An 18622-nucleotide genomic window follows, 5' to 3' on the forward strand; every position below is an offset into this window, starting at 1 on the left:
TAAATGAGAGACATAACAATATTTTCAAATAAGCAAACAGACAAATTCTTGGAAGAAAACTGTCATCTAATTTTAGTGGCAGCACAAAACTAAGTTTTTCACTAACAGGGCACAAATGAATGTTCCCTGGCACCTGCTTATTCCAAATGTTATGTCTCCCTAGCTCATCGTTAACAATCCAGACCAACATCCAAGATTGTGAACAGGAAGAGAATACAAATTTCAACAGAGTGCCTGTGCCTGGAAGTGGCACAGACCATCCTACAGCTATTTAGAAAATCCCACTCCAGGTCCTAACTCTCAGGCACTGAGCTGACAGCTCTTTCTTACCCTTGGATGGTTCTCTCTTTTTTGTCACTAATTTATTTATTCACTTTGCATGGCAGTCACAGTCCCCTACCCTCCTTCCCTTCCAGTCTGACCATTACAACCCCCATTATCCCCTCCCCTTCTCCTCAGAGAAGTGGAAGCCCCCCCTTGGGTGCCAACCTGCCCTGGCACATCAAATGGCAGCAGAACTAAATACATCCTCTCCCAGAGGCCAGAAAAGACAGCCCAGCTAGGGGAAAGGTATTAAAGGGAGACAATAGAGTCAGGGACAGTCTCAGATCCAGTGGTTAGAAGACCCACATGAAGACCAAGAAGCACACCTGCTACAAATGTGTAAGAGGCCATGCATGCACCTTGGTTGGTGGTTCAGTCTCTGTGAAACCCCATGAGTAGAAATTGAAGAAATGGCCAACCAATGACTGGCTCCCTTGAGACCCCTCCCATGGGAGAAAGCTAGTTCCTGACACTATTAATGATACTCTGCTATACTTTCAGACAAGAGCTGAGCATAACTGTCTCCTGAGAAGCTTCATCCAACAGCAGATGGAAACAGATGCAAAGACCCATAGCCAAAGGGTAGGTGGATCTCAGGAGTCTTGTGGAAGAGTGAAGGGAAGGACTGAGGGAGCAGGACTCAAGGACACCCCTGGATGTTTCTCTTTTAAGGCAGCTTGACAGTGTCTGCCTCCCTGTTCTCCTGCACTTTTCTCTGAGACACTCAATAAGTCGATGTCCTTCTTTCCTTTGCCAACACATGTAGGATCCAACCAGAACCTCTCTCCAGGTCATGAGTCTCTGCAGTCTAATTGGCAAAGACAGGGGAGCTTTGGTTCCAGATTTCATACCATGGACATGTATAGGTATCTATGTGTCTGGATAAACTGCCCATTCCTACACAATAGACTAAAAAGAAAATAAACTAGAAAGAGGTGGGAAGGAAAGAAGGGGGTGATAGAGAAGAAAGAGGGAGGGAGAGAGGGACAACAAATGGATGAGCAATCCCTCAGTTTTAAATCCAGCTGTTACTGCATTTAAAGGGAGTGGTACACAAAGCACTCAGCACTTTTGACAAGAAGCAGAGGGTAGTGTTGGGCCATTGGATAGCCTCCATTGAAAGGGTAGTGTTTGTGCCATTGTTTAGCCTGTTTTGAATCCTGGTTTAGCCATTTCTCAGGTTTGTGACACTTAGAGAATAGGATATGTTCCTGGGAACCTGGAGCCACTTAATCTCTTTAAGCCTCAGGTTCCCAGGTCCCCAACTCCCAAGGTAATAGGGATTTTAGATGCCAGGAGGCTGCCCTGCATGCGTCCTCTGATCTCTCTTTCTGGAAAGCTGGGGAAAGCATTGACTGATAACAGATGGGCCCAATGACAGCAACAAGGTCAATACTACTGACAGAACAAAACTTAAGTATCTGAACCTGGCAAGAACGCCCAACAATAAACTCTGAGCTCTTCTAACCCTTAAGTGTACATCCATATAGACAGACAAACAGATATGCATTTGGTAATTAATTCCTGCTGGTAGCAGCAGAGAATTAAGTAAGAATTAGTTGTTAGAGATCCTTTCTCTATTGCCCAAAGCCTCACCTCTCACTGGCCAGGTAAGAGGGAAGCCTGGAGCAATTAACTCTTTGTGAACCAGGAAAAGGAAGTCATGTTCACAGAAAGAAAAACTTTTACAAAGGCAGTATTCTAAGAAATATACACATTTATTCATACACAGAGACATGTTGGGCCTGGCCACATGTCTTGTCAACTCCACAAGTAATACACACCTATAAGTATACATACTCATATATACACACACACACACACACACACACACACACACACATGTACATATACATATACATCATATACATACACATATATATACATGGATGGAGCTAAAGCCCCCACAAGCAAGTTCCACACTCATTCTGGATGAAAAGTAAGCTCCAACTTTTATCTCCAAGAAAAAACTTTATATTGTTCTATTGCTGAATGAAAGAAACCCAAGTCTGGAAGAAAAGGCCCTGTCCTTGTCAGTAGGAAGAAGCCCTGCTGTTAAGAAAGAACCTATGTCCAGACAAGAGAGCCTGCCTGCTGCTCTCTGCTCTGCTCTGCTCTGCTCTGCTCTGCTCTGCTCTGCTCTCTCCGCTCTGCTCTGCTCTCTCCGCTCTGCTCTGCTCTGCTCTGCTCTGCTCTGCTCTGCTCTCTCCGCTCTGCTCTGCTCTCTCCGTTCTGCTCTCTCCGCTCTGCTCTGCTCTGCTCTCTCCGCTCTGCTCTGCTCTGCTCTCTCCGCTCTGCTCTGCTCTCTCCGCTCTGCTTCTATTCTGACTCCATTCTGATTCTCTGCTGCGTCTGCTCGGACTGTGATTGTCCCCAGCTCTTGTGCTTTTTCAGGATACATGATCACATGGTAGTCGAAGCATCTTTTTTAAAAGGTTCACAACAAGTTCAAACATAAACTCAAATCATAAATTGAATAAGGAGTTACAACAGAGATGTTTATGTGTTTTTCTATTAAGCCTAGTTATCTAACTAAATATTCATTATCTGCCATTAGCTTCGCAGGCTCATTAAGAGTTTTAAACAACAGTTCTTATGTCTAAGTTAGCATGGTTTTGTCAAGATACAAATCATTTCCTAGTGTCTCATTAGTGTCAAAGTTTTGTATAGATAAATATAGTCAATATTTTAGCTCTTGTCCTTGCACCTACAATAAATGGTTCATTTTCAGCTTATGACTTTTAGTTATTAAATAATGGTTTCACATCAAGATTAAAAGGAATGTTTTCCCTAATTGTAAATCCATCTCATGCCTGCTTTCTATCTTAGTACAGTTAGCTTATGACACAGGAAGGTTTACAGAATCCTAACTGCAGCTTTCATATTGCAAAGGGTTCAAACTTACTTGTATAAATTTAGGAATTCTATAGAATCATTAGGGATTATGAAATCATCAATTTGTCTACATAGCATTGCTACAAAAGCATACATCTTCATTGATCTGCAGGAAACCTGCCAAATAGTGTGAGCTAATGCTCAGGAGTCCTTAGGCTGTGTAAGAGTGACAAGAAAGGCAGATCACCCACAAGTAGCAATCCTGAGATGAGGTCTCTTGGGACCTTGTCTCTCAGAGCTCATCCATCTTAGTCTATACAGAAAGTGGGCTACCTCCAGGAAGGCCACTTGCTAGCCTTAGCCTCACCTAGATGGCTCCTTAGTTAGAGGAGGCAGCCTATGTAAAGCACTAAGCACTAAGGTCTGACCTACTACCTGTGCTTAAGGGACATTAGGGGCTACTGATCGCATGACTACATGAAAAGCAAAGTTCCTTCCTCATAACCAAGGAATATATTCTCCTATTCTCCATGCTTTACTATTTGCAGCATCCCATATAGTCATCGACACTAGCTTTTAAAGAGACTGTCCCGTTTGAGGGAAGACAGCTTGGAACACGACTGGGTTTAGTCGGGCAGACCACAAATAGAGAAGAACTGTGGATTTAGCTAGTGCCACTTCTGATGAGAATCCGACTCCAAGTGAAAGAAGGGCAGGAGCCTGATCAGTGCACTTCCACTACAGGATAGCTGTGCACTCAACAGGCCTCCAGGAAGTCTCTCAGCCAAAGTCACTCATCAACGAAGTCCTGTGTCTCCCAGAAAGAATCCTACCTTAGTGTCTCTCCTCATTTAGTCATTTCTGGGAGCAACCTTTGGGATGTCCTTGACAGAAGAGTATTGGGTCACAAGGCTCAGCAGCTCACACTTGACAAGTATGTTTCCTATAGTCAGAGACCTTATAAGTGAATCTTGCCATATAATGGAACCTGGGAGTTAGTTTTTGAAAAACAAAAGTCTTCTTCCTATGCGGTTACAAACTCCTTCGGCTCTTTCAATTCTTTCTCTAGCTCCTTCATTGGGGTCCCCATGATAAGTCCAGTGTTTGGCTGTGAGCCTCCGACTCTGTCATGCTCTGGCAGAGCCTCTCAGGAGACAGCTATATCAGACTCCTGTCAGTAAGCTCTTCTTGACATCCCCAATAGTGTCTGGGTTTGATGTTTGTATATGGAACGAATCCACAAGTGGGTAATTTCTGAATGGCCTTTCCTCCAGCCTCTGCTCCACACTTTGTCCCCATATTTCCTTTAGACAGGAACCCTTCTGGGTTAAGAATTTGGAGATGAGTGGGTGGTCCCACTCCCCAACAGGTGCACTGCCTAACCTCTAGATATGGTCTCTAAAGGTTCTCCCTCCCCTTTTTTTGGGCATTTCAGCTAATCTCATCCCTCTTGGGTCCTGAGAGATTCTTGCTTTCCTGGCATCTGAGACTTGCTGGTGGCTAATCCCAGTTCTCCATCCCCAATTGCTTCAAATTCTTGACCTTCTGTATATCATCCCCTTCTCCTCCCATACCTGATCCTGGCCCCCTTTTTCCCTCTCCCCCTCCTCTCTTCCTCCCAAGTCTCTCCTACCCTCTACTTCTCTTGAGTATTTTGTTCCCCATTCTAAGCATCCACATTCTGGTCTTCATTCTTTTTGAGCTTCATATGGTCTGTGAATTGTATCTTGTATATTCCGAGCTTTCAGGCTAATAACCACTTATCAGTGAATACATATCATGTGTGCTTTTTTGTGTCTGGGTTATCTCACTCAGGATGATATCTTCTAGTTTCATCCATTTGCCAAAGAATTTCGTGAAATCATTGTTTTTAATACCTGAGTAGTAGTACTCCATTGTGTAAATGTGTCACACTCTCTGTATCCATTCTTCTGTTGAAGGACGTCTGGGTTCTTTCCAGTTTCTGGCTATTATAAATAAGGCTGCTATGAACATAGTGGAGCATGTTCTTTGTTGTATGTTGGAGCATCTTTTGGGTATATGCCCAGGAGTGGTATAGCTGGGTCCTCAGGTAGTACTATGTCCACTTTTCTGAGGAACCACCAGACTGATTTCCAGAGGGGTTGTACCGGTTTGCAATCCCACCAACAACAGAGGAGTATTCCTCTTTCTCCACATCCTTGCCAACATCTGCTGTCACCTGAGTTTTTGATCTTAGCCATTCTGACTGGTGTGAGGTGGAATCTCAGGGTCATTTTGATTTGCATTTCCCTGATGACTTAGAAAAGGGAGGAAAGATTCATGCATCACTCACTCTAGATGCATGAAGCAAACTTCAACAAGCTCCAACAAGCAAAGAGTTCAAAGTTCCAACAACTTCACACATACACGCGCATACATACATGCATACATACATACATACATACATACATACATACATACATATTGGGTAGATGGAGCAAACTCCAACAAGTAGGCTCCAACAACATTATATTTATTTCTCCCACAGCAAAATCTTTCAAGCAATATAGAATTACAATGTGATTACATCCTCTTTTTCTTTTAGTAAGTGACTATAAAAAAACAGTGTATGCCCCAATACTTTTACAAGAAATAACATTACGTAGTACAGGTAAAAAAAACAAATTATTCCTGGGAACCAGTGTATATTTGTAACTAAGCAACTTGTTAAAGATTAACAAAGTGTGAGAAAGCAAGGTAATTTTCTCAACCAGTTTTTCTTACAACAGGCAGCAATTTGCAGTTACAAAGAAAAGATTAATTATTTTATTGTTTATCTTAAAAGATAATCTTGTAAGAATCTTAAAAGAATCATAAATTTAAACTTATATAAAGACAGTCATTTCTACTTTAAATCCTCAGAATACACATCTACTCATTAGAAATTTTTATTAAATCATACCAGGAAGCTGAGGGCAAAATGGGTATAAGAAATCAATCATCAGGTTTCTAGCTGGCGCCCAAACCTCGCTGATCCCGGCCCACAGCTCCCTGCTCTCAAACCATGTGGGAGAGAGAGCTGATCACCCAGAAGTGTAGGCAATCATGAGACTACTGGGCAGGAGAGACCGCCACTTCTGCCCACCTTTGCCCACATCCTTGGCATAAGAGGAAACTGTATATTGCCTCTGGGCATGGGAAGATTGGAGCAGTCAAGCTGCAGGAACCCTGCAGTCCAAAGTGCCCACAGATCTGAAAGGACCCAGTCAAATAGCTCCCTGCACCCAAATCCCATGGGAGGGAGAACTAGACCTTCAGAGGGGCAGACACGCCTGGGAAACCAAAGGAGACTACTCTCTGCCCACATTTCTGACTCAAGAGGAAAACACCTAGTGCCATCTGGATCCCCTGCGCACAGGGACCTAGGAGAAGTTGGGGCAGGCCCTTCTGGTTCCCACCCACAGGGACAGCTGAAAGCCAATGGACAGGAATAACTACACGCCTGAGAGCAGAACACTCTGTTCTCATAACTGGCTGAAGGAAAACAGGTCTACAGCATTCCTGACACACAGGCCTACAGGAAGGTCAAGCCACTGTCAGAAATAGCAGAACAAGGTAACACCAGAGACAACCTGATGGCAAGAAGCAAGCACAGGAACCCAAAGAGCCCAATTCTCCCACCAAAGCAAACACTGAATATCCAAACACACCAGAAAAGCAATATATAGACTTAAAATGACATTTGATCATGATGATGGAGGACTTTAAGAAAGACATAAAGAACTCCCTTGGAGAAATGCAGGAAACCACAAGTAAACAAGTAGAAGCCCTTAGAAAGGAAACACAAAAATCCCTGAAAGAATTACAAGAAACCCGGCCCGCAGCAGCTCTCTGCTCCCAGACCCGGTGAGAGAGAGACCCAACAGCCTGGTCAGGTGGGCACTCCTGAGGCTGCAGAGCAGAAGAGACCACCAACACTGCTCACCCCTGCCCACATCCCTGGCCAAAGAGGAAACTGTATAAGGCCTCTGGGCTCCCGTGGGGGAGGGCCCAGGAGCGGCAGGACCCCTGCCTGAGACACCGGCCAGAACCTGAAAGAAACAGACCTGATAAACAGTTCTCTGCACCCAAATCCCGTGGGAGGGAGAGCTAAACCTTCAGAGAGGCAGACAAGCCTGGGAAACCAGAAGAGACTGCTCCCTGCACACACATCTCGGGCGCCAGAGGAAAAAGCCAAAGACCATCTGGAACCCTGGTGCACTGAAGCTCCCGGAAGGGGCGGCACAGGTCTTCCTGGTTGCTGCCGCTGCAGAGAGCCCGTGGGCAGCACCCCACGAGCGAACTTGAGCCTCGGGACCACAGGTAAGACCAAATTTTCTGCTGCAAGAAAGCTGCCTGGTGAACTCAAGACACAGGCCCACAGGAACAGCTGAAGACCCGTAGAGAGGAAAAACTACACGCCCGAAAGCAGAACACTCTGTCCCCATAACTGACTGAAAGAGAGGAAAACAGGTCTACAGCACTCCTGACACACAGGCTTATAGGACAGTCTAGCCACTGTCAGAAATAGCAGAACAAAGTAACACTAGAGATAATCTGATGGCGAGAGGCAAGCGCAGGAACCCAAGCAATAGAAACCAAGACTACATGGCACCATCAGAGCCCAATTCTCCCATCAAAACAAACATGGAATATCCAAACACACCAGAAAAGCAAGATCTAGTTTCAAAATCATTTTTGATCATGATGCTGGAGGACTTCAAGAAAGACGTGAAGAACTCCCTTAGAGAACAAGTAAAAGCCTACAGAGAGGAATCGCAAAAATGCCTGAAAGAATTCCAGGAAAACATAAATAAACAAGCAGAAGCCCATAGAGAGGAGACACAAAAATCCCTGAAAGAATTCCAGGAAAACACAATCAAACAGTTGAAGGAATTGAGGATGGAAATAGAAGCAATCAAGAAAGAACACAGGAGCAGCAGCTCTCTGCTCCCAGACCCGGTGAGAGAGAGACCCAACCGCCTGGTCAGGTGGGCACTCCTGAGGCTGCAGAGCGGAAGAGACCACCAACTCTGCTCACCCCTGCCCACATCCCTGGCCCAAGAGGAAACTGTAGAAGGCCTCTGGGCTCCCGTGGGGAAGGGCCCAGGAGCGGCAGGACCCCTGTGCCTGAGACACCGCCGGAACCTGAAAGAAACAGACCGGATAAACAGTTCTCTGCACCCAAATCCCGTGGGAGGGAGAGCTAAACCTTCAGAGAGGCAGACAAGCCTGGGAAACCAGAAGTGACTGCTCCCTGCACACACATCTCGGACGCCAGAGGAAAAAGCCAAAGACCATCTGGAACCCTGGTACACTGAAGCTCCCGGAAGGGGCGGCACAGGTCTTCCTGGTTGCTGCCGCTGCAGAGAGCCCGTGGGGAGCACCCCACGAGCGAACCTGAGCCTCGGGACCACAGGTAAGACCAAATTTTCTGCTGCAAGAAAGCTGCCTGGTGAACTCAAGACACAGGCCCACAGGAACAGCTGAAGACCTGTAGAGAGGAAAAACTACACGCCAGAAAGCAGAACACTCTGTCCCCATAACTGACTGAAAGAGAGGAAAACAGGTCTACAGCACTCCTGTCACACAGGCTTATAGGACAGTCTAGCCACTGTCAGAAATAGCAGAACAAAGTAACACTAGAGATAATCTGATGGCGAGAGGCAAGCGCAGGAACCCAAGCAACAGAAACCAAGACTACATGCCATCATCGGAGTCCAATTCTCCCACCAAAACAAACATGGAATATCCAAACACACCAGAAAAGCAAGATCTAGTTACAAAATCATATTTGATCATGATGCTGGAGGACTTCAAGAAAGACATGAACACACTTAGGGAAGCACAGGAAAACATTAATAAACAAGTAAAAGCCTACAGAGAGGAATCGCAAAAATCCCTGAAAGAATTCCAGGAAAACACAATCAAACAGTTGAAGGAATTAAAAATGGAAATAGAAGCAATCAAGAAAGAACACATGGAAACAACCCTGGATATAGAAAACCAAAAGAAGAGACAAGGAGCTGTAGATACAAGCCTCACCAACAGAATTCAAGAGATGGAAGAGAGAATCTCAGGAGCAGAAGATTCCATAGAAATCATTGACTCAACTGTCAAAGATAATGTAAAGCGGAAAAAGCTACTGGTCCAAAACATACAGGAAATCCAGGACTCAATGAGAAGATCAAACCTAAGGATAATAGGTATAGAAGAGAGTGAAGACTCCCAGCTCAAAGGACCAGTAAATATCTTCAACAAAATCATAGAAGAAAACTTCCCTAACCTAAAAAAAGAGATACCCATAGACATACAAGAAGCCTACAGAACTCCAAATAGATTGGACCAGAAAAGAAACACCTCCCGTCACATAATTGTCAAAACACCAAACGCACAAAATAAAGAAAGAATATTAAAAGCAGTAAGGGAAAAAGGTCAAGTAACATATAAAGGGAGACCTATCAGAATCACACCAGACTTCTCGCCAGAAACTATGAAGGCCAGAAGATCCTGGACTGATGTCATACAGACCCTAAGAGAACACAAATGCCAGCCCAGGTTACTGTATCCAGCAAAACTCTCAATTAACATTGATGGAGAAACCAAGATATTCCATGACAAAACCAAATTTACACAATATCTTTCTACAAATCCAGCACTACAAAGGATAATAAATGGTAAAGCCCAACATAAGGAGGCAAGCTATACCCTAGAAGAAGCAAGAAACTAATCGTCTTGGCAACAAAACAAAGAGAATGAAAGCACACAAACATAACCTCACATCCAAATATGAATATAACGGGAAGCAATAATCACTATTCCTTAATATCTCTCAATATCAATGGCCTCAACTCCCCAATAAAAAGACATAGATTAACAAACTGGATACGCAATGAGGACCCTGCATTCTGCTGCCTACAGGAAACACACCTCAGAGACAAAGACAGACACTACCTCAGAGTGAAAGGCTGGAAAACAACTTTCCAAGCAAATGGTCAGAAGAAGCAAGCTGGAGTAGCCATTCTAATATCAAATAAAATCAATTTTCAACTAAAAGTCATCAAAAAGGATAAGGAAGGACACTTCATATTCATCAAAGGAAAAACCCACCAAGATGAACTCTCAATCCTAAATATCTATGCCCCAAATACAAGGGCACCTACATACGTAAAAGAAACCTTACTAAAGCTCAAAACACACATTGCACCTCACACAATAATAGTGGGAGACTTCAACACCCCACTCTCATCAATGGACAGATCATGGAAACAGAAATTAAACAGTGATGTCGACAGACTAAGAGAAGTCATGAGCCAAATGGACTTAACGGATATTTATAGAACATTCTATCCTAAAGCAAAAGGATATACCTTCTTCTCAGCTCCTCATGGTACTTTCTCCAAAATTGACCATATAATTGGTCAAAAAACGGGCCTCAACAGGTACAGAAAGATAGAGATAATCCCATGCATGCTATCGGACCACCACGGCCTAAAACTGGTCTTCAATAACAATAAGGGAAGAATGCCCACATATACGTGGAAATTGAACAATGCTCTACTCAATGATAACCTGGTCAAGGAAGAAATAAAGAAAGAAATTAAAAACTTTTTAGAATTTAATGAAAATGAAGATACAACATACCCAAACTTATGGGACACAACGAAAGCTGTGCTAAGAGGAAAACTCATAGCGCTGAGTGCCTGCAGAAAGAAACAGGAAAGAGCATATGTCAGCAGCTTGACAGCACACCTAAAAGCTCTAGAACAAAAAGAAGCAAATACACCCAGGAGGAGTAGAAGGCAGGAAATAATCAAACTCAGAGCTGAAATCAACCAAGTAGAAACAAAAAGGACCATAGAAAGAATCAACAGAACCAAAAGTTGGTTCTTTGAGAAAATCAACAAGATAGATAAACCCTTAGCCAGACTAACGAGAGGACACAGAGAGTGCGTCCAAATTAACAAAATTAGAAATGAAAAGGGAGACATAACTACAGATTCAGAGGAAATTCAAAAAATCATCAGATCTTACTATAAAAACCTATATTCAACAAAATTTGAAAATCTTCAGGAAATGGACAATTTCCTAGACAGATACCAGGTATCAAAGTTAAATCAGGAACAGATAAACCAGTTAAACAACCCCATAACTCCTAAGGAAATAGAAGCAGTCATTAAAGGTCTTCCAACCAAAAAGAGCCCAGGTCCAGACGGGTTTAGTGCAGAATTCTATCAAACCTTCATAGAAGACCTCATACCAATACTATCCAAACTATTCCACAAAATTGAAACAGATGGAGCACTACCGAATTCCTTCTACGAAGCCATAATTACTCTTATACCTAAACCACACAAAGACACAACAAAGAAAGAGAACTTCAGACCAATTTCCCTTATGAATATCGACGCAAAAATACTCAATAAAATTCTGGCAAACCGAATTCAAGAGCACATCAAAACAATCATCCACCATGATCAAGTAGACTTCATCCCAGGCATGCAGGGATGGTTTAATATACGGAAAACCATCAACGTGATCCATCATATAAACAAACTGAAAGAACAAAACCACATGATCATTTCATTAGATGCTGAGAAAGCATTTGACAAAATTCAACACCCCTTCATGATAAAAGTCCTGGAAAGAATAGGAATTCAAGGCCCATACCTAAACATAGTAAAAGCCATATACAGCAAACCAGTTGCTAACATTAAACTAAATGGAGAGAAACTCGAAGCAATCCCACTAAAATCAGGGACTAGACAAGGCTGCCCACTCTCTCCCTACTTATTCAATATAGTTCTTGAAGTTCTAGCCAGAGCAATCAGACAACAAAAGGAGATCAAGGGGATACAGATCGGAAAAGAAGAAGTCAAAATATCACTATTTGCAGATGACATGATAGTATATTTAAGTGATCCCAAAAGTTCCACCAGAGAACTACTAAAGCTGATAAACAACTTCAGCAAAGTGGCTGGGTATAAAATTAACTCAAATAAATCAGTTGCCTTCCTCTATACAAAAGAGAAACAAGCCGAGAAAGAAATTAGGGAAACGACACCCTTCATAATAGACCCAAATAATATAAAGTACCTCGGTGTGACTTTCACCAAGCAAGTAAAAGATCTGTACAATAAGAACTTCAAGACACTGAGGAAAGAAATTGAAGAAGACCTCAGAAGATGGAAAGATCTCCCATGCTCATGGATTGGCAGGATTAATATAGTAAAAATGGCCATTTTACCAAAAGCAATCTACAGATTCAATGCAATCCCCATCAAAATACCAATCCAATTCTTCAAAGAGTTAGACAGAACAATTTGCAAATTCATCTGGAATAACAAAAAACCCAGGATAGCTAAAGCTATCCTCAACAATAAAAGGACTTCAGGGGGAATCACTATCCCTGAACCCAAGCAGTATTACAGAGCAATAGTGATAAAAACTGCATGGTATTGGTACAGAGACAGACAGATAGACCAATGGAATAGAATTGAAGACCCAGAAATGAACCCACACACCTATGGTCACTTGATTTTTGACAAAGGAGCCAAAACTATCCAATGGAAAAAAGATAGCATTTTCAGCAAATGGTGCTGGTTCAACTGGAGGGCAACATGTAGAAGAATGCAGATCGATCCATGCTTATCACCCTGTACAAAGCTTAAGTCCAAGTGGATCAAGGACCTCCACATCAAACCAGACACACTCAAACTAATAGAAGAAAAACTAGGGAAGCATCTGGAACACATGGGCACTGGAAAAAATTTCCTGAACAAAACACCAATGGCTTATGCTCTAAGATCAAGAATCGACAAATGGGATCTCATAAAACTGCAAAGCTTCTGTAAGGCAAAGGACACGGTGGTTAGGACAAAACGGCAACCAACAGATTGGGAAAAGATCTTTACCAATCCTACAACAGATAGAGGCCTTATATCCAAAATATACAAAGAACTCAAGAAGTTAGACCGCAGGGAAACAAATAACCCTATTAAAAAATGGGGTTCAGAGCTAAACAAAGAATTCACAGCTGAGGAATGCCGAATGGCTGAGAAACACCTAAAGAAATGTTCAACATCTTTAGTCATAAGGGAAATGCAAATCAAAACAACCCTGAGATTTCACCTCACACCAGTGAGAATGGCTAAGATCAAAAACTCAGGTGACAGCAGATGCTGGCGAGGATGTGGAGAAAGAGGAACACTCCTCCATTGTTGGTGGGATTGCAGACTGGTAAAACCATTCTGGAAATCAGTCTGGAGGTTCCTCAGAAAATTGGACATTGAACTGCCTGAGGATCCAGCTATACCTCTCTTGGGCATATACCCAAAAGATGCCTCAACATATAAAAGAGACACGTGCTCCACTATGTTCATCGCAGCCTTATTTATAATAGCCAGAAAATGGAAAGAACCGAGATGCCCTTCAACAGAGGAATGGATACAGAAAATGTGGTACATCTACACAATGGAATATTACTCAGCTATCAAAAACAACGAGTCTATGAAATTCGTAGGCAAATGGTTGGAACTGGAAAATATCATCCTGAGTGAGCTAACCCAATCACAGAAAGACATACATGGTATGCACTCATTGATAAGTGGCTATTAGCCCAAATGCTTGAATTACCCTAGATCCCTAGAACAAACGAAACTCAAGACGGATGATCAAAATGTGAATGCTTCACTCCTTCTTTAAATGAGGAAAAAGAATACCCTTGGCTGGGAAGGGAGAGGCAAAGATTAAAACAGAGACTGAAGGAACACCCATTCAGAGCCTGCCCCACAGGTGGCCCATATATATACAGCCACCCAATTGGACAAGATGGATGAAGCGAAGAAGTGCAGACCGACAGGAGCCGGATGTAGATCGCTCCTGAGAGACACAGCCAGAATACAGCAAATACAGAGGCGAATGCCAGCAGCAAACCACTGAGCTGAGAATAGGTCCCCCGTTGAAGGAATCAGAGAAAGAACTGGAAGAGCTTGAAGGGGCTCGAGACCCCAAAAGTACAACAATGTCAAGCAACCAGAGCTTCCAGGGACTAAGCCACTACCTAAAGACTATATATGGACTGACCCTGGACTCTGACCCCATAGGTAGCAATGAATATCCTAGTAAGAGCACCAGTGGAAGGGGAAGCCCTGGGTCCTGCTAAGACTGAACCCCCAGTGAACTAGACTATGGGGGGAGGGCGGCAATGGGGGGAGGGTTGGGAGGGGAACACCCATAAGAAAGGGGAGGGGGGAGGGGGATTTTGCCCGGAAACCGGGAAAGGGAATAACACTTGAAATGTATATAAGAAATACTCAAGTTAATAAAAATAAATAAATAAATAAATAAATAAATAAATAAATAAATAAATAAAAAGAAAGAACACAGGGAAACAGCCCTGGATATAGAAAACCAAAAGAAGAGACAAGGAGCTGTAGATACAAGCTTCACCAACAGAATACAAGGGATGGAAGAGAGAATCTCAGGAGCAGAAGATTCCATAGAGATCATTGACTCAACTGTCAAGGATAATGTAAAGCAGAAAAAGCTACTGGTCCATAACATACAGGAAATCCAGGACTCAATGAGAAGATCAAACCTAAGGATAATAGGTATAGAAGAGAGTGAAGACTCCCAGCTCAAAGGACCAGTAAATATCTTCAACAAAAACCATAGAAGAAAACTTCCCTAACCTAAAAAAAGAGATACCCATAGACATACAAGAAGCCCACAGAACTCCAAATAGATTGGACCAGAAAAGAAACACCTTCCGTCACATAATTGTCAAAACACCAAACGCACAAAATAAAGAAAGAATATTAAAAGCAGTAAGGGAAAAAGGTCAAGTAACATATAAAGGCAGACCTATGAGAATCACACCAGACTTCTCGCCAGAAACTATGAAGGCCAGAAGATCCTGGACTGATGTCATACAGACCCTAAGAGAACACAAATGCCAGCCCAGGTTACTGTATCCAGCAAAACTCTCAATTAACATTGATGGAGAAACCAAGATATTCCATGACAAAACCAAATTTACACAATATCTTTCTACAAATCCAGCACTACAAAGGATAATAAATGGTAAAGCCCAACATAAGGAGGCAAGCTATACCCTAGAAGAAGCAAGAAACTAATCATCTTGGCAACAAAACAAAGAGAATGAAAGCACACAAACATAACCTTACATCCAAATATGAATATAACGGGAAGCAATAATCACTATTCCTTAATATCTCTCAATATCAATGGCCTCAACTCCCCAATAAAAAGACATAGATTAACAAACTGGATACGCAACGAGGACCCTGCATTCTGCTGCCTACAGGAAACACACCTCAGAGACAAAGACAGACACTACCTCAGAGTAAAAGGCTGGAAAACAACTTTCCAAGCAAATGGTCAGAAGAAGCAAGCTGGAGTAGCCATTCTAATATCAAATAAAATCAATTTCCAACTAAAAGTCATCAAAAAAGAGAAGGAAGGACACTTCATACTCATCAAAGGAAAAATCCACCAAGATGAACTCTCAATCCTAAATATCTATGCCCCAAATACAAGGGCACCTACATACATAAAAGAAACCTTACTCAAGCTCAAAACACACACTGCACCTCACACAATAGTAGGAGATTTCAACACCCCACTCTCATCAATGGACAGATCATGGAAACAGAAATTAAACAGTGATGTCGACAGACTAAGAGAAGTCATGAGCCAAATGGACTTAACAGATATTTATAGAACATTCTATCCTAAAGCAAAAGGATATACCTTCTTCTCAGCTCCTCATGGTACTTTCTCCAAAATTGACCATATAATTGGTCAAAAAACGGGCCTCAACAGGTACAGAAAGATAGAAATAATCCCATGCGTGCTATCGGACCACCACGGCCTAAAACTGGTCTTCAATAACAATAAGGGAAGAATGCCCACATATACGTGGAAATTGAACAATGCTCTACTCAATGATAACCTGGTCAAGGAAGAAATAAAGAAAGAAATTAAAAACTTTTTAGAATTTAATGAAAATGAAGGTACAACATACCCAAACTTATGGGACACAATGAAAGCTGTGCTAAGAGGAAAACTCATAGCGCTGAGTGCCTGCAGAAAGAAACAGGAAAGAGCATATGTCAGCAGCTTGACAGCACACCTAAAAGCTCTAGAACAAAAAGAAGCAAATACACCCAGGAGGAGTAGAAGGCAGGAAATAATCAAACTCAGAGCTGAAATCAACCAAGTAGAAACAAAAAGGACCATAGAAAGAATCAACAGAACCAAAAGTTGGTTCTTTGAGAAAATCAACAAGATAGATAAACCCTTAGCCAGACTAACGAGAGGACACAGAGAGTGCGTCCAAATTAACAAAATCAGAAATGAAAAGGGAGACATAACTACAGATTCAGAGGAAATTCAAAAAATCATCAGATCTTACTATAAAAACCTATATTCAACAAAACTTGAAAATCTTCAGGAAATGGACAATTTCCTAGACAGATACCAGGTATCGAAGTTAAATCAGGAACAGATAAACCAGTTAAACAACCCCATAACTCCTAAGGAAATAGAAGCAGTCATTAAAGGTCTCCCAACCAAAACGAGCCCAGGTCCAGACGGGTTTAGTGCAGAATTCTATCAAACTTTCATAGAAGACCTCATACCAATATTATCCAAACTATTCCACAAAATTGAAACAGATGGAGCCCTACCGAATTCCTTCTACGAAGCCACAATTACTCTTATACCTAAACCACACAAAGACACAACAAAGAAAGAGAACTTCAGACCAATTTCCCTTATGAATATCGACGCAAAAATACTCAATAAAATTCTGGCAAACCGAATTCAAGAGCACATCAAAACAATCATCCACCACGATCAAGTAGGCTTCATCCCAGGCATACAGGGATGGTTTAATATACGGAAAACCATCAACGTGATCCATTATATAAACAAACTGAAAGAACAGAACCACATGATCATTTCATTAGATGCTGAGAAAGCATTTGACAAAATTCAACACCCCTTCATGATAAAAGTCCTGGAAAGAATAGGAATTCAAGGCCCATACCTAAACATAGTAAAAGCCATATACAGCAAACCAGTTGCTAACATTAAACTAAATGGAGAGAAACTTGAAGCAATCCCACTAAAATCAGGGACTAGACAAGGCTGCCCACTCTCTCCCTACTTATTCAATATAGTTCTTGAAGTTCTAGCCAGAGCAATCAGACAACAAAAGGAGATCAAGGGGATACAGATCGGAAAAGAAGAGGTCAAAATATCACTATTTGCAGATGACATGATAGTATATTTAAGTGATCCCAAAAGTTCCACCAGAGAACTACTAAAGCTGATAAACAACTTCAGCAAAGTGGCTGGGTATAAAATTGACTCAAATAAATCAGTTGCCTTCCTCTATACAAAACAGAAACAAGCCGAGAAAGAAATTAGGGAAACGACACCCTTCATAATAGACCTAAATAATATAAAGTACCTCGGTGTGACTTTAACCAAGCAAGTAAAAGATCTGTACAATAAGAACTTCAAGACACTGAGGAAAGAAATTGAAGAAGACCTCAGAAGATGGAAAGATCTCCCATGCTCATGGATTGGCAGGATTAATATAGTAAAAATGGCCATTTTACCAAAAGCAATCTACAGATTCAATGCAATCCCCATCAAAATACCAATCCAATTCTTCAAAGAGTTAGACAGAACAATTTGCAAATTCATCTGGAATAACAAAAAACCCAGGATAGCTAAAGCTATCCTCAACAATAAAAGGACGTCAGGGGGAATCACTATCCCTGAACTCAAGCAGTATTACAGAGCAATAGTGATAAAAACTGCATGGTATTGGTACAGAGACAGACAGATAGACCAATGGAATAGAATTGAAGACCCAGAAATGAACGCACACACCTATGGGCACTTGATTTTTGACAAAGGAGCCAAAACCATCCAATGGAAAAAAGATAGCATTTTCAGCAAATGGTGCTGGTTCAACTGGAGGTCAACATGTAGAAGAATGCAGATCGATCCATCCTTATCACCCTGTACAAAGCTTAAGTCCAAGTGGATCAAGGACCTCCACATCAAACCAGACACACTCAAACTAATAGAAGAAAAACTAGGGAAGCATCCTGAACACATGGGCACTGGAAAAAATATCCTGAACAAAACACCAATGGCTTACGCTCTAAGATCAAGAATCGACAAATGGGATCTCATAAAACTGCAAAGCTTCTGTAAGGCAAAGGACACTGTGGTTAGGACAAAACGGCAACCAACAGATTGGGAAAAGATCTTTACCAATCCTACAACAGATAGAGGCCTTATATCCAAAATATACAAAGAACTCAAGAAGTTAGACCGCAGGGAAACAAATAACCCTATTAAAAAATGGGGCTCAGAGCTAAACAAAGAATTCACAGCTGAGGAATGCCGAATGGCTGAG

The 18622-nt window shown here is 42.1% G+C and overlaps 1 long non-coding RNA gene across 3 annotated transcripts in view; it reads left to right on the forward strand.

The window, feature by feature from the left end:
* The window catches only part of LOC120103543 (uncharacterized), a 68182-nt gene that overhangs the window by 39830 nt on the left and 9730 nt on the right, over positions 1–18622 (forward strand). For all 3 annotated transcript variants that reach the window (XR_010052704.1, XR_005505990.2, XR_010052705.1), the window contains one exon: positions 826–906. This is a non-coding gene — a long non-coding RNA (uncharacterized LOC120103543). The remainder of the gene's footprint in view (positions 1–825; positions 907–18622) is intronic.

Source organism: Rattus norvegicus, chromosome 6 (assembly GCF_036323735.1).
Source record: "Rattus norvegicus strain BN/NHsdMcwi chromosome 6, GRCr8, whole genome shotgun sequence".
Classification (NCBI taxonomy): domain Eukaryota; kingdom Metazoa; phylum Chordata; class Mammalia; order Rodentia; family Muridae; genus Rattus; species Rattus norvegicus.